The sequence below is a fragment of the Nanorana parkeri genome, unplaced genomic scaffold (genome assembly GCF_000935625.1).
Source record: "Nanorana parkeri isolate BGI_ZX_2015 unplaced genomic scaffold, ASM93562v1 scaffold2205, whole genome shotgun sequence".
Taxonomy (NCBI): domain Eukaryota; kingdom Metazoa; phylum Chordata; class Amphibia; order Anura; family Dicroglossidae; genus Nanorana; species Nanorana parkeri.
Genome location: NW_017308473.1, coordinates 178,714 through 192,958, shown reverse-complemented (window position 1 = coordinate 192,958; position 14,245 = coordinate 178,714).

Here is a 14,245-nt window from a genome sequence, read left to right as displayed (position 1 = left end):
GGACATACACAAACCACCTAATCTAAGGCCTCATTCATACTTGACTTGCACATCCCACCAAATCTAAGGCCTCATTCATACTAGACATACAAATCCCATCTAATCTAAGGCCTCATTCATATTGGACGTACACATCCCACCTAATCTAAGGCCTCATTCATACTGGGCATACAAATCCCATCTAATCTAAGGCCTCATTCATACTGGACCTATACATCCCACCTAATCTAAGGCCTCATTCATACTGGGCATACAAATCCCATCTAATCTAAGGCCTCATTCATACTGGACCTATACATCCCACCTAATCTAAGGCCTCATTCATACTGGGCATACAAATCCCATCTAATCTAAGGCCTCATTCATACTGGACCTATACATCCCACCTAATCTAAGGCCTCATTCATACTGGGCATACAAATCCCATCTAATCTAAGGCCTCATTCATACTGGACCTATACATCCCACCTAATCTAAGGCCTCATTCATACTGGGCATACAAATCCCATCTAATCTAAGGCCTCATTCATACTGGACCTATACATCCCACCTAATCTAAGGCCTCATTCATACTGGGCATACAAATCCCATCTAATCTAAGGCCTCATTCATACTGGACCTATACATCCCACCTAATCTAAGGCCTCATTCATACTGGGCATACAAATCCCATCTAATCTAAGGCCTCATTCATACTGGACCTATACATCCCACCTAATCTAAGGCCTCATTCATACTGGGCATACAAATCCCATCTAATCTAAGGCCTCATTCATACTGGACCTATACATCCCACCTAATCTAAGGCCTCATTCATACTGGGCATACAAATCCCATCTAATCTAAGGCCTCATTCATACTGGACCTATACATCCCACCTAATCTAAGGCCTCATTCATACTGGGCATACAAATCCCATCTAATCTAAGGCCTCATTCATACTGGACCTATACATCCCACCTAATCTAAGGCCTCATTCATACTGGGCATACAAATCCCATCTAATCTAAGGCCTCATTCATACTGGACCTATACATCCCACCTAATCTAAGGCCTCATTCATACTGGGCATACAAATCCCATCTAATCTAAGGCCTCATTCATACTGGACCTATACATCCCACCTAATCTAAGGCCTCATTCATACTGGGCATACAAATCCCATCTAATCTAAGGCCTCATTCATACTGGACCTATACATCCCACCTAATCTAAGGCCTCATTCATACTGGGCATACAAATCCCATCTAATCTAAGGCCTCATTCATACTGGACCTATACATCCCACCTAATCTAAGGCCTCATTCATACTGGGCATACAAATCCCATCTAATCTAAGGCCTCATTCATACTGGACCTATACATCCCACCTAATCTAAGGCCTCATTCATACTGGGCATACAAATCCCATCTAATCTAAGGCCTCATTCATACTGGACCTATACATCCCACCTAATCTAAGGCCTCATTCATACTGGGCATACAAATCCCATCTAATCTAAGGCCTCATTCATACTGGACCTATACATCCCACCTAATCTAAGGCCTCATTCATACTGGGCATACAAATCCCATCTAATCTAAGGCCTCATTCATACTGGACCTATACATCCCACCTAATCTAAGGCCTCATTCATACTGGGCATACAAATCCCATCTAATCTAAGGCCTCATTCATACTGGACCTATACATCCCACCTAATCTAAGGCCTCATTCATACTGGGCATACAAATCCCATCTAATCTAAGGCCTCATTCATACTGGACCTATACATCCCACCTAATCTAAGGCCTCATTCATACTGGGCATACAAATCCCATCTAATCTAAGGCCTCATTCATACTGGACCTATACATCCCACCTAATCTAAGGCCTCATTCATACTGGGCATACAAATCCCATCTAATCTAAGGCCTCATTCATACTGGACCTATACATCCCACCTAATCTAAGGCCTCATTCATACTGGGCATACAAATCCCATCTAATCTAAGGCCTCATTCATACTGGACCTATACATCCCACCTAATCTAAGGCCTCATTCATACTGGGCATACAAATCCCATCTAATCTAAGGCCTCATTCATACTGGACCTATACATCCCACCTAATCTAAGGCCTCATTCATACTGGGCATACAAATCCCATCTAATCTAAGGCCTCATTCATACTGGACCTATACATCCCACCTAATCTAAGGCCTCATTCATACTGGGCATACAAATCCCATCTAATCTAAGGCCTCATTCATACTGGACCTATACATCCCACCTAATCTAAGGCCTCATTCATACTGGGCATACAAATCCCATCTAATCTAAGGCCTCATTCATACTGGACCTATACATCCCACCTAATCTAAGGCCTCATTCATACTGGGCATACAAATCCCATCTAATCTAAGGCCTCATTCATACTGGACCTATACATCCCACCTAATCTAAGGCCTCATTCATACTGGGCATACAAATCCCATCTAATCTAAGGCCTCATTCATACTGGACCTATACATCCCACCTAATCTAAGGCCTCATTCATACTGGGCATACAAATCCCATCTAATCTAAGGCCTCATTCATACTGGACCTATACATCCCACCTAATCTAAGGCCTCATTCATACTGGGCATACAAATCCCATCTAATCTAAGGCCTCATTCATACTGGACCTATACATCCCACCTAATCTAAGGCATCATTCATACTGGACGTACACATCCCACCTAATCTAAGGCCTCATTCATACTGGAAATACACAAACCACCTAATCTAAGGCCTCATTCGTACTGGACGTACACATCCCACCTAATCTAAGGCCTCATTCATACTGGACGTACACATCCCACCTAATCTAAGGCCTCATTCATACTGGACATACAAATCTCATCTAATCTAAGGCCTCATTCACACTGGACGTACACATCCCGCCTAATCTAAGGTCTTATTCACACTGGACGTACGTGTCCCACCTAATCTAAGGCCTCATCCACACTGGACGTACACATCCGTGCAGCGTGCATGCCAGTAAACAGCCGATCATGTGTGCGTGCAGCATTCTGTTCTTCCCTATGGGAACACATGGCTGTAAACTGTCATCCCTGTGGGTACGGGTGTCCGCACTTGGACGCAGACAGGATAGATCCTGTCTGCGTCCAAGTGCGGACATGCGTACCCCCACGGATCTGCAGTTCAGGTGTGCGCATGACACCGTACAGCAATGTACTCCCATAAGAGACAACAGGCTGCTGCGCGCAATCACACGCAGCACCTGTCCCTCACGGGATTGGTTGTTTACGGGCGTGCACGCCGCACAGAAGTGTACGCCCAGAAGGAAGAGGCCCAAATTATAAATAGTCAACTTTACCAGCAACAGGAACTAGATACACACACAAAGTTTATTAATGGAAAATAACTAAGATTAACACTTACTTTCACATTTTGCAACCTCAACTTGGTTAATGTGTTGGGGAATTTCAACACCGATGTTAGACCTTTAAGTTAAAAATAAAAATAAATATAGGATTTGCAGTCAGATATTTATCCCCAGCATGTTGATCATTCCTGCAATTAACTCACTTAAACAATGTCCTGCTAACAAGGAAATTGATGGTTGGTTATTGACTGAGAAATATTGCAGCAATCAGAGCTTGGCTTGGATGGCTGCTAAAGGCTTAGGGTCACCATAAACATTACAATCTGACTGTACAATATTTGTGCAATTTAATATGAGGACCTTAGCTTATTGTAATGTAAAATAGACACCCTTGTTCTAACTATGATAAGTGGGCAGAGCAGGGAACTTAGAAGCAGAGCCAGAAATTTTTTTTTCCCCTAGGAATTAATCAATATACTTTAAAATGAGATAAGCAAAATGTATATCACAAGATATAGAGCAGTAAGCAGACTTGAAAAATAGATAATACAATTTAACGTTGTTGTACTGTTAATGGCTCATTAGAGCAGTGATTCTCAATTGGGTTGTTGTGTCACACTGGTGTGCTGCCTGAGTTTATCAGGGAAGCTGCGGTAAAATGGATCCAAAAAATCCACAAAAATCGACTACAGCCTGCAGGTTACCATTTCCACTGTGGCAAGGGAACCAGCAGGTGTCCCACAATGGACCCACTGATTCTTAGCAACTGATAAAGTCATCCAACGCTATAGACAGTTTAATACTGTGGCCGCCGACAGCATTTTTAGTGGTCAATGACATCATTGGTTGCTAGGAATTAAGGTTGCATTAAGGTAGCTCACAGAGGCAGAGTTCTTTGACTTCTAATTAATTCTTTCGCTTCCACTGACATATGTCATAAGTTGTCAGCAGCAGGCCCTTGTAAACAGACTCCAGGCAGCAATAGCCAATAGGAGCCACTTGTGAGCCCCTCATGTGGTAGCAATGAAGTAAAAAAAATACAAATAAAAGTAAATAAAATAAATGTAAAAATGCCCCCAAAACAATTGTAATGTCCCTGCCCCTGCGTACACACCAACACATGTAAAACAATAGTTAGCATCTAATACCCTTTATACAATACAACTAAAATAAAATTGACCAAAACCAATATGATTTGCTTTTAATGGTGGATTGGTTTTCCAAAGCTTGAAAGTAGGTGGATCTATCACAGCTTCCATTTGAAGAATTTATAGTAGATGTTAAGGTGAAAATAATGCTTACCTTGTGAAAAGCATCTTCTCCTTGTTAGTAAGATAAGCATGGGGCGCGTTCTCACTCCTCATTGATATTAAAGCCTCACAAGGAACACCAGGTGACTTCATACAATAGAAGAACTCTCCATATTTATCATCTCCATAATCACATTTTTCTCCTGGCAAGTCCAACTGAAATCCACATTCTATATGAACTTCTTGGCCTTTATTAAGAAATGTACCTACCGTATATACTCGAGTATAAGCCGTCCCGAATATAAGCCGAGGTACCTAATTTTAGCAAAAAAAAACTGGGAAAAAGTATTGACCCGAATATGGGAAATGAGGCAGCTACTGGTAGATAGATACCATTAAAATACATTAATATTTATTTAAAAGAAAAATAACCTAGCTCTGTAAGTGGAAAAGGGGGTACAGGGCTACATATCATGTACTACGGATCATTTAACCCATTCATATTAGCAGAGGATAATTGTAAATCTATTGTTCAGTGCACTCTATATGTAGTATATAGTACATGTACATATAGAGTGCCTGCAACAATACATTTACAATGATCCTCTGCTAACATGAATGGGTTAAATGATCCATAGTACAGGGCTACATACAGATCATTTAATACATTCATGTTAGTATCATTGTAAATGTATTGTCTGCACTGTATTAGCAGTATATACTCTATATAGAGTATATACTGCTAATACAGTGCAGACAATACATTTACAATGATACTAACATGAATGTATTAAATGATCTGTATGTAGCCCTGTACTATGGATCATTTAACCCATTCATGTTAGCAGAGGATCATTGTAAATGTATTGTTGCAGGCACTCTATATGTACATGTACTATATACTACATATAGAGTGCACTGAACAATAGATTTACAATTATCCTCTGCTAATATGAATGGGTTAAATGATCCGTAGTACATGATATGTAGCCCTGTACCCCCTTTTCCACTTACAGAGCTAGGTTATTTTTCTTTTAAATAAATATTAATGTATTTTAATGGTATCTATCTACCAGTAGCTGCCTCATTTCCCATATTCGGGTCAATACTTTTTCCCAGTTTTTTTTTGCTAAAATTAGGTACCTCGGCTTATATTCGGGACGGCTTATACTCGAGTATATACGGTATATATTTAATGTTTTTGTACCCCTGGTTCCTTGCTCTCCATAAAGAAGAAACAGCTTCACTGGGATGCATTAGGAGTATGGATATTTGCACCCGCCCTTCCCAAAATAATTTTAAAAAGACATAATATGTTCCGTTGTTGAAGTCCTCCGATCTCCCAGAAGCTGCAGCTCCTAGATTTGGTGTAAAGATTCGGGCTCGTAAGAAGTCTCCTCCATAAGTCTTCTTTTCCCCTAAATAGTTAAACATCTGAACTTTAACAATTAAGGTGTCTCCAAGGCAATATATGGGTTTATAATTTAATATTGATGCTGTACTCTTGGCACCACTACTTGTTTTAGTTAGGTTGCTGAAGACCACATTTGCAATTGTTCTATTTATACGGTCTAATTTGAATATCACTTGCTGTTCTAAGTCATTGGGCTTGGCGGTTGTAGACCTTGTAGGTTGAGCAGTTGTAGGAGACCCAAAATGGGGAAACTGAACATTTGGCAGTTGCTAAAAAATATGGAAAAGGCACATAATACAGAAAGTATCGGAACATCAAAAAATATAAACACCAGCACAGTAAACATATATAAATAAGGTTGATAATTAATAGTCACCTACATAACCAAAATAAATGATTTAACTTCTGAAAAGAATGATCAATTGTGGTTCAGCCAAACTTCAAAAATTGCTGAACCTACAAAATTAAGAAATTCTGAACTGAAAGTTCCATTCAAGTTAATGCAAATCTGGCTCCAAAAAAAATAGGCTCAAAAAAACTCTGTATTACAGAGCAGCAAATGATGCAAAATTGTGCAGAATGGTTCAGAAAGCTCCTGGCAACCGTGCCTGATGCGATAATTTGGCAGAAAACATCCTGAGTGACTTCCTTTAAAAAATTATGCTAGGGATACCAACATAGCAGGGTTTGATTTGCCTTTGAAGCAGATTTACAGGGCTATTCACAAAAGGGTGAAGAGTTTGGAGAAGGCAGGAGAAGTGAACAATCTAGGACAACATAGATGAACTGGAAAGTGAGCTGAATTGGAGAATTTCTCCAAATCAGCAATGTTGTCCTAGATTGTTCACTTCTCCTGCCTTCTCCAAACTATTCACCCTTTTGTAAATAACCCTGTTAGTCTTTTTCTCACAGAAGCCTTTAGGAAATCTAATCTGCCAAAAATAAAACTGATATATGTATTTAGGTTTGGCCATCTGAATCTGTGAAATTCAGTAAAAATTCAACATAATAAATCAGGGATCAACTTAATCAAGTAAGGTGAAGGACTAATGCAGTTATCCTTAGTTGGCCTTCCCCTATTAATTCCTATGAATGAATGAGCTGTACTCCACTGAATGACTGGAAGGCACCACAAGTAAGGCCCTCCCATTAAAAAAAATAGGGCTCTGGTGCACATGAGCAGAAGGAAGAGAAGCCAGACTGGATGTTTTCCTTGCAATGGCTGTGCAGTGCTGGGCAAAACACACAGTAAAACTCCTGGAAGTGGGGAGGAAAAAGTATTTTGCCAGGTTGGGAGTTTATTTAAAGGACATCGTAGCCCAAGAACAAATGTAATATATTGCAGCTTACCAGTCCTCAGTACAGAAAACCTCCTGTTAATCCTGCCAGACATCTATGTAACTTCCTGTGTACTGAACTGAAATATGAAACAATGTTATCAGCCTTCCTAGTTATCTTCTGGAGCTCAGGAGTGGGGGGTTCTGTAGTCCTTACACACTTCCTGTCTTAGAGTCATAATGCTGCTATTCCATAGATCTAGTGCAGTAAGTGATTGTTGTTCCCCTATGAAAGGAAGTACTAGCAGGATCATTGTGTGAAAATAAAGGAAAAGCAAGCCTGAAAAAAGAAAATTAATGCAGCCACCACATCTAAGGACTGGTAAGGTGCAATTCTTACAATTTAAAGGACAATTGTACTAAAAGTACAGCAATGACAAATTAGGTATTCTTCCCTGCCAAATATGGCTATATTGTGTGTCAGAGCTGTGTAACTCTTATCATGGGTTGTACAGAAATACAAATCCTTTTGTTGTTAAACCAGTTCCCTTATTTATCTATGTGCCCTGTGCATGTAGTTCAGATTTAAGTTTTAAGGCCAGTCCACCCAAGAATAATATTCATTTTTCAATGGGAACCAATAGCTTATATCATGCACTGGCCAAAAATTGGGGACTTCAAAAGGGAGATCAACCCTTAGGAGTTCCCAGTTTTGCACCAGCCAAAACTGAGAATGGGAGTTACTGCTCTTCTTGCATTCTTTCAATAAACAACCAAAATGGAAATATTGATACAGGCAGTCCCCGGGTTACGAACAAGATAGGGATGTAGGTTTGTTCTTAAGTTGAATTTGTATGTAAGTAGGAACAAGTAAATTTTTTAAGTGTAACTCCAGCCTCCAATTTTTTTTAAATTTGTTTTGGATAGCATAGGGAAGGGTTAACCCCCTGTAAGGTTTGTTTTCGCTGTGTGTGTCCCTGTTCAGAAGATTTCACCTCACTTTCTGTCCCTGTGACATTTGGATTATGAACATTTTGGGTTGGCGTGGAGACAAGGATTGGTGATTAAAGCTTTCAGTGGAGACACCTTTTTCCCATGATCACTCTTACAGGAGTGAATATGCCTTCCTAGTGGTAGATTTCCTCTCACTTCCTGTTGTCTCAAGGACAGGAAGTGAGATTAAATCTTTCTAATGCGGATACAGACCGCAGTAAAAACTCCACAGTGACCTGGAAGATGAGGCGGGCACCCCTCTTCCGCACGTCTAACAAGAGCCAACTTCCTGTAATGTACGTACAGTACTACGAACCTGACCCAAAAAGGCAGGCACACATCAACATGAGCAAGGTAGCATTACAACTACTGAAATGCTGCGAGGTACACTTTGGCTGCAGGACCCTCTGCTGTACAGTAATAGCTTCCGTTTGTAAGTAGGGGTCCTATGTACGTTGGATGTATGTAACTTGGAGACTGCCTGTATAGGGAACATTTACCTTATAACAAATAGAGGTTAAACAAATTTGCAAGAATCTGATTCTTTGATACATGTCTCCAATGATCACATTCTGAAATGTAAATTTCAGCTGGAGATGTGCTTTCATGACTGATTCATTTTTCACTGAAGCTCTTATACTTTTTAAAAGTAAAATACCTTGACTACTTTTTGATGAACATTGAAGATCAATCCTGTGAGGAAAAAAAATAGAATGGGCCATATGATTTTATGAACTTTACTTGCCATTTCCTCGGCCTTAGAAAAGAAATTAATGAATGAATGTAAATAAGGACAACCATAATGAGAACAACAATAATTCTATCCTATATCACATCCTATCCTATAGCCTATCCTAAATTGTAGATCCTATTGGATAGTAGATAGAATATAGAATAGAACCTATCTTATATTCTGTAACCTATCATATCCTATTTTCGTATCCTATCCTCTCCTTTATTCTATATCCTATCCAATCCTTTATTCTAGATCCTATTAGATAGGATATATAATGTAGGATAGGATATAGAATATAGAATAGGACCTATCCTGTTCTATCCTATCCTATATTCTATATCCTATCCTACCATGTTTCCCTGAAAATAAGACACTGTCTTATATTTTTTTTTGGCTCAGAAAAACACACTAGGTCTTATTTTCAGGGTACGTCCTATTTTTTTTAAAATGTACAACAATCCACACTTATTCATGTACAACAGTCTACATGTATTCATGTACACAAATATGGTGATCAGCGCAATCAGGGGTGCCGTATCTTTCCAAGAGCAATTTGCTAACCAATCGCTGGCCAGAATGAGGGAAGCGCACTTTCAGTATCAATTCCTCACAGGCGGAGTGCATTTGGCATCACTCCGCCTGTGACAGGAGGCGGCGCTATAGAGGAGGCATCGGCTTATGCGGCTCTGCTCCCTCCGGTGCTGCCTTGCTTCCTCTAGCGCTGGCTTCGTTGGCACCGCATATTATCTCCTGCCTCTCCCGTGGTTCTTTAAGTTCCCCCTTATGCCAACACTGGCCCTGGGAATGGTCACAACTAGGTCTTATTTTCGGGGTAGGTCTTATATTTTAGCAATTCCCAAAAATAGTACTAGGTCTTATTTTCGGGTAGGTCTTATTTTCGTGAAACCATCTTATTGAATCCTATATTCTATATCCTATCTTATATTATATAATCTATTCTATCCTATTTTCTGCATCCTAACCTCTCCTATATTCTATATCCTATCCAAGCCTTTTTTTCTAGATCACATTGGATAGAATATAGAATATAGAATAGGACTTATCCTGTCCTATCCGATCCTATATTCTATATCCTACAGGTGAAACTCGAATAATTAGAATATCGTGCAAAAGTAATTGCAGTAAGTGCTGCAAAAGGGGCCCAAACCAAGTACTGAGTACATATGCATGCTTGTGCTTTTCAGAGGTCGGATATTGTTCTATATACAATCCTAGTTTTATTGATTGCATGTAATAATCTACTTTTTTGAGGTTGTGGATTTGGGGTTCTTGGGGTTTTCATGAGCTGTAAGGCATAATCATCACAATTATGACAAATCACGGCTTGAATTATCTTGCTTTGCATTTAATGAGTCTATCTCATATATTAGTTTCACCTTTTAAGTTGCATTAGTGAAATAAATGAACTTTGCACGATATTCTAATTATTCGAGTTTCACCTGTATATTCTATATCGTATCATATCCTATATTCTATATCCTTTCTTATATTCTATAACCTATCCGATCCTATTTTCTGTATCCTGTTCTATCCTATCTTCTATACCCTATTCTATATTCTGCAGACTACCCCATCCTATTCTATATTTTATCCTATATAGCAGGGTACACAACCCTGGAAAGGTGGAAATCTTCTTAAACAACATGGAAGACATCAATGATCACAGGTGTTTTTTTTTCCAAGGAGATATCCTAGCAGGGCCCCATTAAAGGGGAGGGAAGTAGAGTTAGCAGAGTCTAGTGGCATGGAGACAAGTTATAAACCCTATTAATTCAATTTTGTTTGATTTATACCATTTATACATTGTAACATTTGGGGTTGTTTTATGATATGGACAGGAATGTTTTTGTAGACACTGTTTCTATGGAACTCCTATAGAAACCTTTATTCTTGGACTATTATCTCTACCTACCTGCTTAAGGGGTCTTATTCCACCTGTTGGATTCTTTTTTATTTTACATTACAGATACAAAAGAATATTGATCACCAAAGTTCCTAAGAACGGCAAGATATAACGGCAAGTGTGTAAATCAGCCTTCCAACAAATCCATGGATGGATAAATGGATGGATGGACTATATTTACACAGTAAGAGCAATATGTATAGCATGTTAATGTTTCCTTTGCTCTTACCTATGCTCTGGGGCTATTTGTTGCCGTGTAGGAAAAATATGACCCATGGAAGATCCTATTTTTTGGGTGATAAATTCTTTATTAACAAGGATTTTCAAAATACAAAAAAAAGAGAAGGGTAGCATTTAACAGGTACAACTTAATCAGACTTAAAAACTAAAAGTTGGCAGTTGCATAAGACTAACTAGCAAGAAAAATCAAACTGGGCACTATAACAGGTAGGAGAAGCAGAATGGATGAGAAGAAGGGAGAGAAAGGTCATTTGACATATTTATGCCTGTGAACTTTTTGTTAGCACGTCTATATATCAGGGAGCCTTTGTAGGGGTTCCCCGGGGCCACATAGCAGTGTACATTACAGTGTTTGAAGAAGTATTTACAATATGCTATCTCACCAGCCTATTACATATTAGAGATATTGGTGGAAGTACTATCTTTATACCCCTATCTGGTTTAATCTGATATCTTGAATAGACTGTGAAGTTGGATGCTTTTTTCGAATACAACATATTTGTTGCCCGCGGCTCCCATCACACAGTGTATATGTACATAGAACAAAAATATATTTATTGACTTTAATGTTTGAGAACCCCAGGTTTTTTTTTTGCACATGGTGATTTGGTGATTTGTACATACAGTATATGATAACTATTTGTGTATGAATACATGATAGCTAGTTTGTAGTGAATAATGCAGGGCACTGCAATTAGTTGTCTTGGGTTTTAGATGTTTTTATGGGGGATCTGTAGATTTGTAAATAAAGTATTTTGCATATCTCTATATAAACTTGATTCATAAGTGGTCAGTATTGAATAGAACATATAGTATGTCCCCTCTGGATTGTCGGAATAATCACTAGTGGGAATTATAAGGTTTTACTTTCCGAAATAATTGTACATTCCACATCCAGAAAGAGTTTTATTGTTATACAAATAAATACATACAGTATATACCCATTCGAAGGAGTGACTAGATTGATTTCTCTGAGTCCCCCTTCGGCCTCCACGTCTTAAATATTATACCGCATGCCAAACAATACATTTTTTAAATGCCATAACAAACTAAAATGCACATTATAAACAGTAGAAAGGACTCAGTACATTATAAAAGGCCCAATATATGGAATATGTAATGTATTATTGTAAGTATATTTTTACGGGATTATTGTGGACGGCATAAAATACCAAAAAATGTGGCGTTGCATAATGTAACCTTCTAAAATACATCTATTTGCTGCATACTACAATAAAATACACAACATTCTAAATTAGAACCTTACATAAGGCAATGCCTCATATAAAACATTGAAATGGAAAGCCATTTACCTGACTGTCCTCTTTCAAATCTATGCCGTTTTCTGTGCTATCATTCTCTTTGCTTGCTCTTTTGTATTGAGATTTTACTTTTCTTTTCATGACCACAAAGTTACAAATTACAGTCACCACTTGCCTGTGGTCATGAAGGCACACCTATAGAAAGTAGAAAATATTTCTTATACCAGTTTTTCCAGAAACTTTACTTTTTCAATTATCTTTGAATATAACTATAACTGATGGTGTCAGGTTGCTTAAACTGTCTTGAGCTCAGCCCTAATAAACAAGTTAAATGTCCACAACAGCATATATGGCCACTGGCATAGTGAACATTTAACTTGACTGAAGATAGTGCAATAAAAAACAAATGTTGGCATGGAGGTACTTGGAGTCAGTGACTGATAGTTATAGCTCATGATAACTATGAGGGTACTGTCAGGTACTACCCATGGACTGGGCCAGTGGACTTCCATTCACTATAAGTACACTGACTGTTATAAGCCACTGAGGTTCTGGGGGCTATTATAGGCAAGGACCTGTAATGTGCCCCAGGAGCTCAGAGGTCCCTGTGTGTCTGCACGTGCTGCACAGCTTATATGTTGGTCACTGTTAGGTCTCATGATAAATGAAGCAGTAACTGTTAAAGTAAAAAAAAACAGATAATGTGTAGTTTGCTTAAAGACTCTGTATTGTGAACAATAGCCATTTTTTTATCCCCATAAAATACTGTTTTCTCCATTTTTTCATCCTTTTGGGCATCTCAGTGCTCCTGATTCCGCCAGCCTGTTTTAGCCACTTCCCATCTACATGCACTTGCACCAGCATCAAAAGAACTTTGTTGCTCAGGGCTAAAAGTGTTTTGCTGCTGATTTGCATTTATAATCCGTGTCCGGTGCAGTGTCAAACAATAGTCAGCCAGCATTGATGGATTCCAGTTGCCCTGATATCATTGTGACAATGTCCTGGTGAAATCGTTCATCAGGTTTATCACTGACTGCACCTCGATTTTTGGGAAAAGAGTCCTTGTGTGAATGCAGAAAGTAAATCTTCAGTGGCATGCTGCAGTATATGGTTTTGTATGCTGTAATAAATTTGTCAACCAGCTAAATGTAGTTTGGTGCTCTGTAGTTGCCAAAAAAAACTCTCCATGACATCCTTGAATGCGATTTTCTCTGGCCCCAATAACCAATTGTCAATGATGAAGTATCTGATCTGTGGACCAACAAAAATGCCTTCTTTATCCTTGGCTTGGTGGAGGGGTTGGCCCCTACTAATGCAGAGCGCACTTTCCTCGGCTTACTCTTCTTCTATGCTTGCAAAGCAATAGCAATGTATTGGAAGAAACCTACCCCTCCTACAAATAGGTTTTGGAAAAATCTGGTAAAGGAAAACTTGCCTTTATACCAGAACACTGATTGTAATAGAGGATTTGGGTAGGACCGAATTGGTTATCACCTTCCATTTTTCCAAGGTATTTCAGCAGAACGATCTCTTTGCTGGAGTTCCCAGCTGCTTCTGCTTGCTATGACTAAAGGAGAGTGGAATGGAGAGTTTCCATTTACCCCAAATATTGGTAAACATTGAGAGATTTTGGTGAAATAATGGGAGAAATTAAGATGTTTTCTAGTGATTTTACATTATATTTTAAGCTCCTTGAGGGCAGAGACTGATGTCAATGAATAGTATGTAAAGCACTGTGTAAATTGTCAATGCTATATAAATACCTATAATATATAT